The 12,749-nt window shown below is 38.8% G+C and overlaps 1 long non-coding RNA gene across 1 annotated transcript; it reads right to left on the bottom strand.

Moving 5' to 3' along the window:
- Nucleotides 1-213: 213 nt before the first annotated feature.
- LOC118403924 lies at nucleotides 214-1,687 on the bottom strand. The gene is made up of 3 exons (XR_004829718.1): nucleotides 1,534-1,687; nucleotides 927-1,063; nucleotides 214-638 (listed from the first exon to the last, which is right to left on the bottom strand). It is a non-coding gene; the product is annotated as an uncharacterized LOC118403924 (long non-coding RNA).
- Nucleotides 1,688-12,749: the final 11,062 nt, after the last annotated feature.

Genomic DNA, 12,749 nt, shown 5'->3' with positions numbered 1-12,749 from the left:
CATGTTTTGGTGCATGTCCGGACGGATAAAAGGGCCTGTTCTTCCGAATACTCATCATGGGCGTTTCCTGTTTCCGAATTAACATTCCTTTCTTTCCACTACTAAATTTAGTTTACGTGGAAATACAGAAAGTAAAATGATTCAGTGTGAATACATTTACTTGCTTACTTTGGTTAAACTACCGCTTATTTATGTAAATAGGAAAGAAACTGCTTCAGTTTGCCATCAATAAAATTTTATTAAATCAGTAAGAATCAAGTACAAAATATAATACATTGACTTGGCTGATTCTTATTCAACAGATTGAATCCATTAGCAGACACAATTTTTACCAGCTCAAATTGATATTTTGGTTGAATAACATTACATGTTGTGTGAAAGGATTAACACGAGACAAAACATATTCAATCGAAGAAAAATAAATTCGACGACCAATCATCCTTTGGTTCTAAACTAGATTCAACTCAACTATACTCCTTGCTCGAGAGTCCTTCTCTTTTGAACTTTTTCCTGATCCGCGAGTATGTTCTCCACTTCCTCGTCCTGTAGTTCCCGTGTATCCAAGTGTTCACTGGCCTCATCAAGTTCCTCCAGGAGCGACCTCGCCTCTTCCACAACCTCCCTCAACTCGGAGTCAGCTGGACGGGGAAAGGAAAAACTGATATTATTAGACAGCTGTGACAAATAATTATAGTACATAGAACTTGGGGTACGGCGCCGATGTGTAGTGCAGACATGGATTCTTTTCAAGAACACTTGTTGACACTGAAACAGCAAAGTTTGTATCATAGAATGTATCAGTCCTAAAATAAAGCCCTTTTCGCTTTCTTTTTGCTACATATAGGAAAACCATCTACTTATCCCTGGTCAAATTCTAAAGAACGCCTAGACAAAACCAAAGTTTCCGTCTGAATCACCAAACGTACCATCTGCATCGACATCAAGACGACCCCTTCTGCGCCTGCGCCGACGCCTCCATCCCTCAGAGTCGTCGAATAGCGTTGCCATGACAACCATCGTCACCAGCATCATGCAGACAAACAGCTTCATGGTGTAGCTTCAGCTGATGTAGGGAGGGGGAAACAAAATAATCACGATTATTCGGTGAAACATCTAATTCAGTTCTATCATTCTGGTAAGCATAAGACTGCACAAATTCACTACAAATCTATCAAACAAACTCAAGGAATTAAATTGACAAAACTGCAGGAAGAATATCGCTTCTCATATAGCTACAGCTACCTCAAGAAAGCTGTCTCTGATATGTTTGGGTCAACAGTAAACCATTATTATTCGACAAAATCTATAATCTTTACTTTGATTTAGGTAATGTGATAGAAATCATTTTCATAATTTGATTTGTACGTTTGTACAATTTCTCACAAAACAAGTCCATCTTCCATCAAGACCCGCTAAATGAAGAAAACTAAAAACACCAAGAACATCTGGCGCGTATGATACCATGGTACTTGTACGTACAAAAACAAAGAAAAGTAACTGAAAAGAACGTGTTGGTAAGGGTTTGATACTTACAGAATTCCTGGACAAGTAGATCACGGCACGATGTCACTCTGAGGTCACGGCTGGCGGGAATGAATGAGGAGGGCTCGCGGGGATGGAAATATATACTCCAAGGTGTAAGACAAGTATGCAAATGAGCCATTGTAGACTTTGGTACTGACTTAGAGATTCGTGTCTGTCAATAACAGTACCATGGGCACATGCTTAAAGAAAAGAAGACAATCGCACATTTGTGAACGAAACTTGACTGTCAATGGTTATTTGTGTTGTAGTGACCACCAAAAGAGAAGACAACTTTTTTTTAAAGAATGCACTTGCATGTTTATGAAAGGAAATTGTATGTTAATGCTAGATATGTGCGGAAAAGTAACAGACAACAAATACTGGGCACCTACGATAGAATTGGATGACGTGTGTGAGCTAGCCTCCATAGCAGGCTCTCTATGGCCTTTTTTGGCTCATAGTACACTTTTGCTGGCCATTTCTTTTTGTACTGGGTCGCTGATTGCTGGCCTTTTCTGATAGCCGGCTATGGAGGCTATGTGAGCAGTCAAACTAACAACAACATAACTACAACTTTCACAACCATGTTGTGGTAACATGGGTTAAACGTAGAGTGGGTTCTTTACCGCACAGGATAGAGGGAATAACAAACAAGAAGTCCACACAATATACAAAAGTGTGCGATAGTTCCAACGACTTTTATCTGACTTTGGTCAGAAAAATGTATATGCTAGCAAAGCAAACGATGTACAGAAAACTAACAGATAATATCTGTTCTTACTTGTATTGAGATTGGACGGACATGTACATCTACGATTGATTCTTTGTGGGTAGCTTAGGGCCTAGTAATAATCATATTGTTGTATGTATAGATGATATTTGGAACGGAAAATGGCTTCGGTTTTCTGTACACACAAGAACACACAAGTGCGCGAAACTTTATTGGTCAACGAAATGTTGCAAAACATACAGAATACAGAATCCGCATTTCTGCTCCAAAATGACAGCAGTACAGTGATACGAGGGTGAGCGAAAAAAAATAACGTCATTGGTTTTATAACAGGTTCATTATTTTCATTGAATGAGTTGAAATTTGGCACAAAGGTAAAGCCATATATCCTTTTCAGATTGAAATATCTCAATTTGTCGTTCAGATTTCTATGACTAAATAAGATAATTTCAAGATGATCACAACCTTCAAAGTTTTCCAAATGTTCACTTCCTCTACATACATCTGACCCGTGTAAGATTACTGCTTGAAACTGAAATTACATCGGCAGAATGTTTACATAGGTTACGGGCCTATTTTCATTTCTGAACGCCCGATAGTTCCATTTTACAGTCAGTCGCTAGGTGGAGTGCGTTGAGACATCAGAAACAGTTGGATTCGTTGTTTGCCGATTGAAGGTTTTTTTAAAGACTACTTTTCCATCAACCAAAAGAAACGAAACTTTACAAAGATATTAGATGTTTAAAGACCAAGAAGTGTGCTCAATTTGATTCTTTTTAGTTTGTTGGAAAGTATGCTACAAACCCTTTTTATCGGCATATTCAGTACCCTGAAAACCGATCTGAATTAAACTACATCTTCAAAGGGTGTGGTCATTCTGAAGTCAACCCATAAAATCCTGAACGACAAGTTGAGATATTCCAATCTCAAGAGGATATCTGGCTTTACCTTTGTGCTAAAGTTCAACTCATTAGATATAGATAAACTTTGTATTCCGGCTTTGTAATTCGACAATGACGTCATCATAGACAGAGGTCAAGAAACGTTGTTTGACGTGTTATTCATTCTAACTATTCCCAGCCAGCCTCTACAGTACTACTACAGTCGCCATAGCACCCAATCGTAAGTGTCAATCTGAATTCTATAGTTACTAAGTCAAAACACGTCTATAGAGAGCAAATATTCTCTGTCGGCTTACTGTATGTTGTTTGTTGTACAGAAAACCGACAGACTGGGCATCCACGATAGAGTTTAAGTAACATTTCTCTGACCAATAGAACACATTGAAAGTTTGGTACACTTGTGTGTCGCTGTACGTGTGAGTATCCTGAGTCCTATAATCAGGAGACTCAAACTTAGCACACTTCTTGGCATTTGAACACTCAATAAGTGGCATAACGGCTGTGTGTGAGTAGTCTAGGCTTGAAATAGCGAGTTGAAATAGTACGAAAGGCCTTTAAAAAGTAACGCCATTTGTTTTATAACAGTATCATTTTTTTCATCGAATGAGTTGATATTAGGCACAAAGGCACAAACATACGATGGGTGATCAATAAGCCTCACCCAGAAATAATAAACACAACTCACATTTTGAGGCACAACTTCATAGTATGGAGCCTTTATCAATATCCGCTAAAGTTCAAATCATTGCAGTCATTACTTTATAGGCATTCGTTGTTTGTTTGTTTTTTCAAATCAGAAGGTAAGTGGCGAGAAAAAAGTGGTGTGAATTGTGATCAGACATGTATGGGTCGACTTCCCCATGCCGTAAATTAACAAAAGACATTGTCAAATTTCAAGCAACAAAATAGGGTGTCTGACTTCCAGCAGCGCAAGTTGACCTGCACACTCAGGTCAGGTCAATTGTCCACGTTTTTTTTCCTTCTCCCTTACCTAACGTTACTGGGTGTCGCCTGCAAAGTAATGATCACAATAATTTGAATGTTGGTACATATTTATATAAGACTTTATACTTGACATCTATGATTCGAAATCTGATCGAGCTGTGCTTATTATTTTTCGGTAAAGCCGATGACTTAACCCCACGTACATGTATAAAGTCTTATATGAATGTGTACCAAAATTCAGATTATTGTGATCTTTACGTTGCAGGCAACACCCAGTAACGTTAGGTAAGGGATAACGAAAAAAAGTGGACAATTGATAATGCAGCCTGAGGTGTGAGGTCAAATTGTCTGATCATACTTCACCCTTCTTTTTCTCCCCACTTACTTTCTAATTTAGGAAAAACGAGTGCCGGGAAAGTAATGATTCAAATGATTTGTAATTTGGAGGATATTGATAAAAGGCTTCATACTATGAAGTTGTGCCTCAAAATCTGAGTTGTGCTTATTATTTCTGAGTGAGGCCGAGGGCTTATTGATCACCCCTCGTATATCCTCTTGACATTGAAATGTCTCAATTCATTGTTCAGATTTCTATTCGCAACTGAGTTGATTTCAAGATAACCACACCCTTGGAGCTTATCAGGAGATCAGTTCCTCTAGATCTGACCTTTTTAAAACTAGATCTATTTTAGCTGAAATTTCAACTGTATGATAACAAATGTCTCTATAGATTACATGTCAACTTTTATGCCTGAACTCTCAATGGTTCATCTATTACAGCCACTAGCTATAGAATGGAACGAGTTGCTATATTAGAGTTTTATTAATAGCCAACTACGTGTTTGTTGAACAAAGGTTTTTGTAGACTGCTTTTCCATTAACCAAAAGATGTGAAACTTGGCCCAATTATTAACTGTTTCAAGACCAAGAAGTGTGCTAAATTTTTCTCAGTACATAAAACAATCGGTTACGGAAACTTTAAGCAGCTCACCCCTAATCCACAACCCTGACAACCTCACTTCACCCCAGGAACGAAAAAAAAAGAATAAATGATTGGATTTGAAATATGAAAATAGGCACGTGGCTTATAGAGAAATGCAACTTGATACATGTGCAGTTTTAGTTTCTTACAATAGCTACAAGTGATTCAGGGACATTATCAATTGCACGTTAATTGAACCTCTAATTTCTTCCGACGAGATAACAAGGGTGTGGTCATCTTGAACTCATAAAAATTTGAACAACATTTTGAGATATCTCAAGAGGATATATTCTTGCACCTTTGTGCCCAATTTCAACTCATTCGATGAAAAAATGAGCCTGTTATAAAACCAGTGGCATTACTGTTTGAAGGCCCCTCGTAAATAACAGTTCCACAAACTAGCCATATTAGCGCTGTAGTTAGAACGGAAACGGGATGCTTCACTGACTACTGTACAGTATATACTCACAACAACGCACAAGTATGCCAAGTTTCCAACATGTTCTTCGGCCAGAGAAATGTTTGTTAACTTCAATTTTATAGTAGGTTCCTAGTCTGTTGATTTTCTTACGTTGTGCTGACTTATCACATATCTAGCATTAAGATACCCTTTCCTTTCATAAACATATTCGTGCATTCTTATCAAAGTTGTCTTCTCTTTTTTGCATGGTCAGTATGACACACATTAACAGACAAGTTTCTTTCACAAACGAGTGATTGTCTTCATTTCACAGTTGTCTTCTGTCGAGTGTGACACGGCCATAGCATCATTATTGACACACAATAAACTCTAAGTCAGTACCAAAGTCAACAATGGCTCATTTGCATACTTGTCTTACATTGTGGAGTATATATTTCCATCCCCGCGAGCCCTCCTCATTCCTTCCCGCCAGCCGTGACCTCAGAGTGATCTACGTGTCGAGAAATTCTGTAAGTATCAAACTCTTGCCAACAAGTCTTAAAATATTTCCATTGTTTCAATCACTTTTCCTTGTTGTTTTTACGTACCCTGGGTACCAGATTTAAAGCCTGAGTATCAGCCTTGTTAGTTTACCGGGGCTCCTAAACTTACAGTAATTAGTATGGAGGCTCCAATAAACTATAACAAGGCTGAAACTCGGGCTACGAGATTTTTTCTTAGGGATTTTTTTTTTTCAATTTAGTGGATCTACATGGAAGATTGGCTTGTTTCGGTCAAATATTCAGATGGACGTCTTGGTTTTGTCTAGGCGTTGTCTTTTTAATTTGACCAGGGTTTAAGTAGATAATGTTGCTAAGTAGCTAACAGAAAGCGAAAAGGGCTTTATTTTAGTACTGATACATTCTATAATACAAACTTTGCTGTTTCAGTGTCAACAAGTGTTCTTGAAAAGAATCCATGTCTGCACTACACATCGGCGCTGTACCCCAAGTCGATGTACTATAGTTATTTGTCACAGCTGTCTAATAATATCAGTCTTTCCTTTCCCCGTCCAGCTGAGTCAGAGTTGAGGGAGGTTGTGGAAGAGGCGAGGTCGCTCCTGGAGGAACTTGATGAGGCCAGTGAACACTTGGATACACGGGAACTACAGAACGAGGAAGTGGAGAACATACTCGCGAATCAGGAAGAAGGTCAACAGAGAAGGAATATAGAGTAAAAAAAAGAATAAACCTGAAACTGATGAAGAACCAAAAAACGATTGGTCTTCGATTCTATTTTTCTCGGATTGACTATATTTTGGCTTGTATTATTCTCATGTGACATGCAATGTTATCCGACTCAAAGAGAATGCCACTTGTGGATAATGGTTTTCATCTGTTGACACTAAACTCACTCAAATCAGGAAGTGAATGAAGAGAACAGAGAAGGACTCTCGGGTATGGGATTTAGTCATGTTGAAACTGGTTTAGAACCAACAATTCATTCGACGATTGTATTTTCCCTGGGTTGTATTAGTTTGTGTAGTGTTTTCTCTCTCCTTTTACACAACATGTAATATTCTTCAACTCTGAGCTCTCAAGCCTGAAATGGTAACAAAACTGTGTATTTATATAATGGCTTCAATCTGTACAATCAGGATTGTACCAGAAAAAAAATGCATATTGATTTTGAGAAATACAAGTGCAACATTTTGTGGACCTGCTCGTTCAATAAAAATTATTGAAAAAACTTGCGATTCATTTTCTCATTATTCAGTATCACCTTACTCTCTATATACGAAGTTATTAGTTGAATGCCATCGTTGTACGCCATCTTTAGTGAATTAAGAGGTTATTAGATCATTCAGGTGGCTATGTAAATCTCCAAACTGTCGCAGCTGGGGGAGGGTATCGGTACAAAACCGGCTTTTCTTATTGGACCGGTCCGAAAAAAAACGGACCTGAAAAAATCAGGTGGACCGGATGTTGGACCTATTAGAATATAAACAGAGTACTTGATCCGGCATTCACACGTTTGGGCGCTTACCGGTCGAGGAAATAACAAAAGTGAAAAGTGTCTTTGCACTTACAGTAGCTTAGTACAGTAGCTACAGTTGTTATATATATATATATATATAGATGTTATATAAGTGAGTTTTATCTGCGCTGTTGTACATAATTATCTTTTTCTAATATTGGCATTTTTCAAGCATTTCCCTTTTTTAAATGGGGATACAACTATACAAATTTGAAAATTATGCTGATGTTTGAAAATTGTTCCAAATATAGAGATATCTGTGTAGTTACTTTAAAAAATGTTGCCAACATTTCACTAAACGCTTTTCAAAACATTTGAACTACTTGAGAAGAAACGAAGGAGTGAGCTTAAACATAATATCATGTTCCAAGAAATTAGTCACTTCGTTTTACTGTCAGGTTATATTTTTTTTCATATCACACAGCTGGAGATCGGTAGATATTTTGTGGTGAGCCGTCTGTGCAAGACCCAGACATATTTTCTATATATTGCGAATAGGCCTGCCCCTTCCCGCTACGTTATTGTGTCCATTGTGGTGTCGTATTTTGCTACAAGTGTACGGCATAACAGGGGATTACGTTACCAACCTCTGTTGTTGTATGCAAGAAAAATGTGGTAACATGCTAACGTTAGATCGTGACGGCAAAATAGTCGACATCAGCATAGGTACGTTGTAATGACACTAACGTTATATTTTATGAGCTCATTGACTGGGATTTGTCCTACCTATCTCGTTTGTCCTTGATGTAACGTTACCGATATCAGCGCTCCGTGTGAATTTGTTTTGTGGCGTAACGAATTCAAATACCGTTCACCCCCCCCCCCCAATACTCTACTTCTACTCGCAATTTTCTTCCGTTGGATTGAATTTAGTTTCATGAAGAAACATCAAATAATCAGGGTACACTATAAGCGATACAAGGTGTCCTTGTTTCTTGTGTCAGTGTCCCTTAGATCTTCACTTCAGGTTTTGCCTGACATCGATGCCTGTCCCTTTCCTGACCTTGTCAGTGTTGAGTGAATTTTGTTCTAGTCACAACTGTAACGTTATATAAATTTTATTTTCGATATTATGTCGGACGAAGCAAAATCACCAGCAACTTTCAGCGTGTACCGCATCTAAAAGAAAATGTTAATCCATGATTCGGAAGGCATGCGTTTATTATCGACTGTTAAAACTGTCGCACTGGACAATCGTAGTATACCTATCTCGTTAAATATAGCTTTTTCCCTTGAGTGTAAAGAGAAATGAAATGAAGTCCACTGTAAAACTACAGCCGCTGAGGCTAACGCAAGGTTACCAGTTTACGATCGATTTGTTAACAACGCAGTTTTACAGAAAACGCGCAGGCAGAAATGAAAAACTCTCCTTTTGGAAAATATCTTAGTCGGTCTGCCTCAACTTCTGTATGGCATCATATTTCTTCTGTTGGATTTATCGCCGTGCGAGCTTCTTTAAAAAAACAAATCTGCGGCCAAAAATTCTTTCAGGGTGACCAGTTTAATGTCAGCTGGGTGTTTCTCTCTGGAGTTATTTTTCTAAAGGCCATATAATTGATCATTTCCCCAAAAAAGTTCCCCAAGTAGTCCACTGAGATAACACGATGGATGATTGTTTACATCGACACCATGCCGTGCACTTTGCATCGCCGCTAAAAGTTACATAGAGCCCTTCTGTAAACTTCACTTCATTTTCTGTACTTCCTACGGAAGACAGTCAGCTTTAGCGTCATTTGTATTTTACCTTTATGTCATACCTGGGCCGCGATAATGTTCGATAAGGTGTTCCGGACCGGGTAATAAACATAGAATACAAAATATTGTAACAACAGCAATTCTAACGTCCGAATCCGGTATTCGAATTTTCAACCGTGCCGTATTCGGCGTTCGAAATAGTTCGATTTACTCAAAGGAAGCCTGTGTGATACAAACTTTAACCCGTGTGATACGGAAGTTATCACACGGTTTGGAACACCCGTATCGACCGTTTTCACGTCACAGGTTTGACATAAAAAAAGCCTTAATAATATGTCATACCTGGGCCGCGATAACATTCGATACAGGTGTTCTGGGCTACATTTTTGCAGTAGACTGCGAGATGTTGACTGTTGAGCAAAGTGAGAAGCTTCGGGAGCTCTGGGGCAGTCACAGGCTGAGACCTTTGATGGACGAAGAAGTGGCCAGTGGCATTTCCGTCGACCAAATCAAGGTGGGTCGACGGATTCATCTTCTGTCTACATCTTCACGTGTAATGGTATTCAGTGCTTTATTGTTCTTTATACACGTCCACTAAAATGTCATCCGAAAGTAGTTTGAATGACTTAGCTTAAATGATGCTTTTTATTTTGACAAGCAACATCAAACTGAATGTAATTGTCGTACCTTTAGTATTTTCTGAGGAAAGCATGTTCTGCCGCAGGTATAAGCAGGTGGGAGTCCCAGGATCAGTGCTGCTTGCACTAACCGTAAGTAAATAGACATTGCTGTGATCAGCATCAAGTAAGTTATCTATATTCCCAAGTTCATTCACCAGTGGGAGGGAGTACCTGACAAAGTTTTGTGGGCTTATCTGCATGTCTACATCTCTCTCTATTGACGCACTTTTACGCCACAAGGGCGTTGTCTGTGGGCTTTTTTTCTATTCTTGTTTTGTTTCTTTTACCCATCTTTTTTTTAGTTATTTTTTGCATTACGCCTAAGATGTCATCCATAAAATTTACTTGCTGTTGCCTTCCTGTTGTTTATGAAGTTTCTGCACACGGCAAAAGAATGTGAACTCTGTCGACAATCTACGCTTAGATTCTGACAAGCATGTCTGTGTTCCTGCAGCATGATGAACTGAGGGTAATGCAGGCCTGACCATTCCCGACCAGATGGCAATGATGTGACAAAGGCATAGTGCAGGAGAAGTGAAAAGGGATGAATGAACTGTCATGCCTTTAAACTGTGACGAAGACCAACGTAATGATATGTGAATTATAAAAAACAATACCTCCAGGTAATGATGACAATGCATCAAGAAGAGTTTTACAAGGATACAAAGTGATGTTCACTAATGATGATTTGCGTAAGATGACTCTTACAGTTATATACTGTTGATTTCGTTCGACGTTTCCAAACAGACCAGTTGTAGATGGGTTGTTCAGCTTAGAAATGTTACACATATAAGTAAAAATAAAACTGTTCTTTCACACATACATTAAAGCTCGCCACCTGGATGTTGTGGGGGTAAACTTAAATGATTTCAGGGGTTTATGCTCTGTTAGCGTTCTTTTTCCATATTCCATAAAAGAAATACGATGTTTTACATATGTTACCTGTCGTTTGAAATATATTGTTTAACTAGAAAAATATACAAAAGTAAAACGAAATGACTAATTTCTTGGAACGTGATGTTATGTTGAAGTTTTTTTTCTTCTCAAGTAGTTCAAATATTTTGAAAATCGTTTACAAAAACGAACTTCTGTTGCCAACACTGTAAGATATCCGTGAGTATTATTCTGGCAATACTGTCTTCACTCGAATGTTGTACAATTTGACAAATAAAAGTAAACTACGGGTTTCTGCATCTTTCAATACAAGTCTCATGTCATCTTTTATTTAATATTGTAGTCTTGGAAGGTCTTTCTAGATCCTTGTGTTGGTAGAAGTCTAAGGGTTGGCGTAAGACATCTAAATTAGGAAGTGGGTGCCGTGCAGAAAATTCAGGTCCAGAGGATCAGGTCCAGGTCCGGACCTGAACCTGGACCTGATTCAGTATGTGAGAACTTGTGAATGGACGACAATCAAAACAATGGTCCATTTCGCAACAAAGAAATCTGTTTTGTGGAGTATTCGACTCCCACTGGAGTTTTAAAAGAATACAAGGCTAACTGCCTCAGTACTATTGACTGTAAAACTTGGTAGAAATAACTATATAGACTCTACACTACTTCGCCCTTGTTATTTTTCTTCGACCGGTAAGCCCCGAAACGTTTGAATGCCTAATCAGATATTCCGTCCATTTTCCAATAGAGCCAATGTTGGACGCCCGTTTGAGGCACTTGACATGGTCGCGTAAAAAAAAGATTAAAAAATCGCGGTGGCCCAAATCAGGCTGTCAAAGGTGCCCACGTAATACTCACGAGTTGTTCTATCGCCTACAGTACTCGTGTTGATTCAAATATTATTTCGGGATGAGATTTGAAGAGTCAAAGTTAGCCTTCAAACTGGCTCTTTATGCCTGTTTTCGGCCTCGATTTCGCACTGCATGGGGGTTTCCGTGCAACCGATTACGATCATATACTTCCGGGTCGTACGAGTGAGGTCATTGAACGCGGGTCACCAGGTATCTTGACAGTCTCAGTCTGCGCTAGGTTCGGTAGAGGAGGATTCAAGTCAGGCTTACGCATATTGTTAAATTAGGTTTGTTAAGGGACTCTTGGCGAAAGTATGTTTGAACTTGCAGAACGTTTTTTAAGTTTGTGTTTGTTCGTATCGTCTCGGCCCACGTTGCGAATCTGCAACGGTTGTAAGGTCCCTTCCGAACGAACTAACTGGCATTCTCGTAGACACCAGGAGACAAACTGTGTTAATTTGAATAACACATTTAAAGAACAGTGCTGTAAGAAGTGTATACAGGGAACTAAGAGCGGAAAACGTGTTTGGGAGACCTCCTTGGGGAGACAAACTGTGTCAATTTGAATGACACACTTACATAATAGCGCGTACTACTGTATGTAGCTTAACTAATAGCGATAAACGACTGTTTAGGAGACAAACTATGTCAATTTGAATGGCGCACTTACATAATAGCGCGTACTACTGTATGTAGCTTAACTAATAGCGATAAACGACTGTTTAGGAGACAAACTATGTCAATTTGAATGGCGCACTTACATAATAGCGCCGTAAGAACTATATGTAGCTAACAAATAGCGAGAAACGTGTTCAGGAGACAAAATGTGTCACTTTGAATGACACATTTATAGAACAGCGATGTTAGACCTGTATATAGCTATTAAGTAATCGCGGAAAACGTATTCAGGTGTCAAACTGTGCCAATTTGAATGACAAACTTATAGAACAAAGCTAAAAGAACTGTATATAGCTAACTAATAGCGGAAAACGTGTTCAGGAGTCAAACTGTGTCAATTTGAATGACACACTTACATGATAGTGCCGTAAGAACTGTATATAGCTAACTAGGAGCGAAAAACATGTTCAGGAGACAAACTGTGCCAATTTGAA

The sequence above is a fragment of the Branchiostoma floridae genome, chromosome 16, assembly GCF_000003815.2.
Source record: "Branchiostoma floridae strain S238N-H82 chromosome 16, Bfl_VNyyK, whole genome shotgun sequence".
NCBI lineage: Eukaryota > Metazoa > Chordata > Leptocardii > Amphioxiformes > Branchiostomatidae > Branchiostoma > Branchiostoma floridae.
This window is presented reverse-complemented; position numbering and strand designations above follow the sequence as displayed.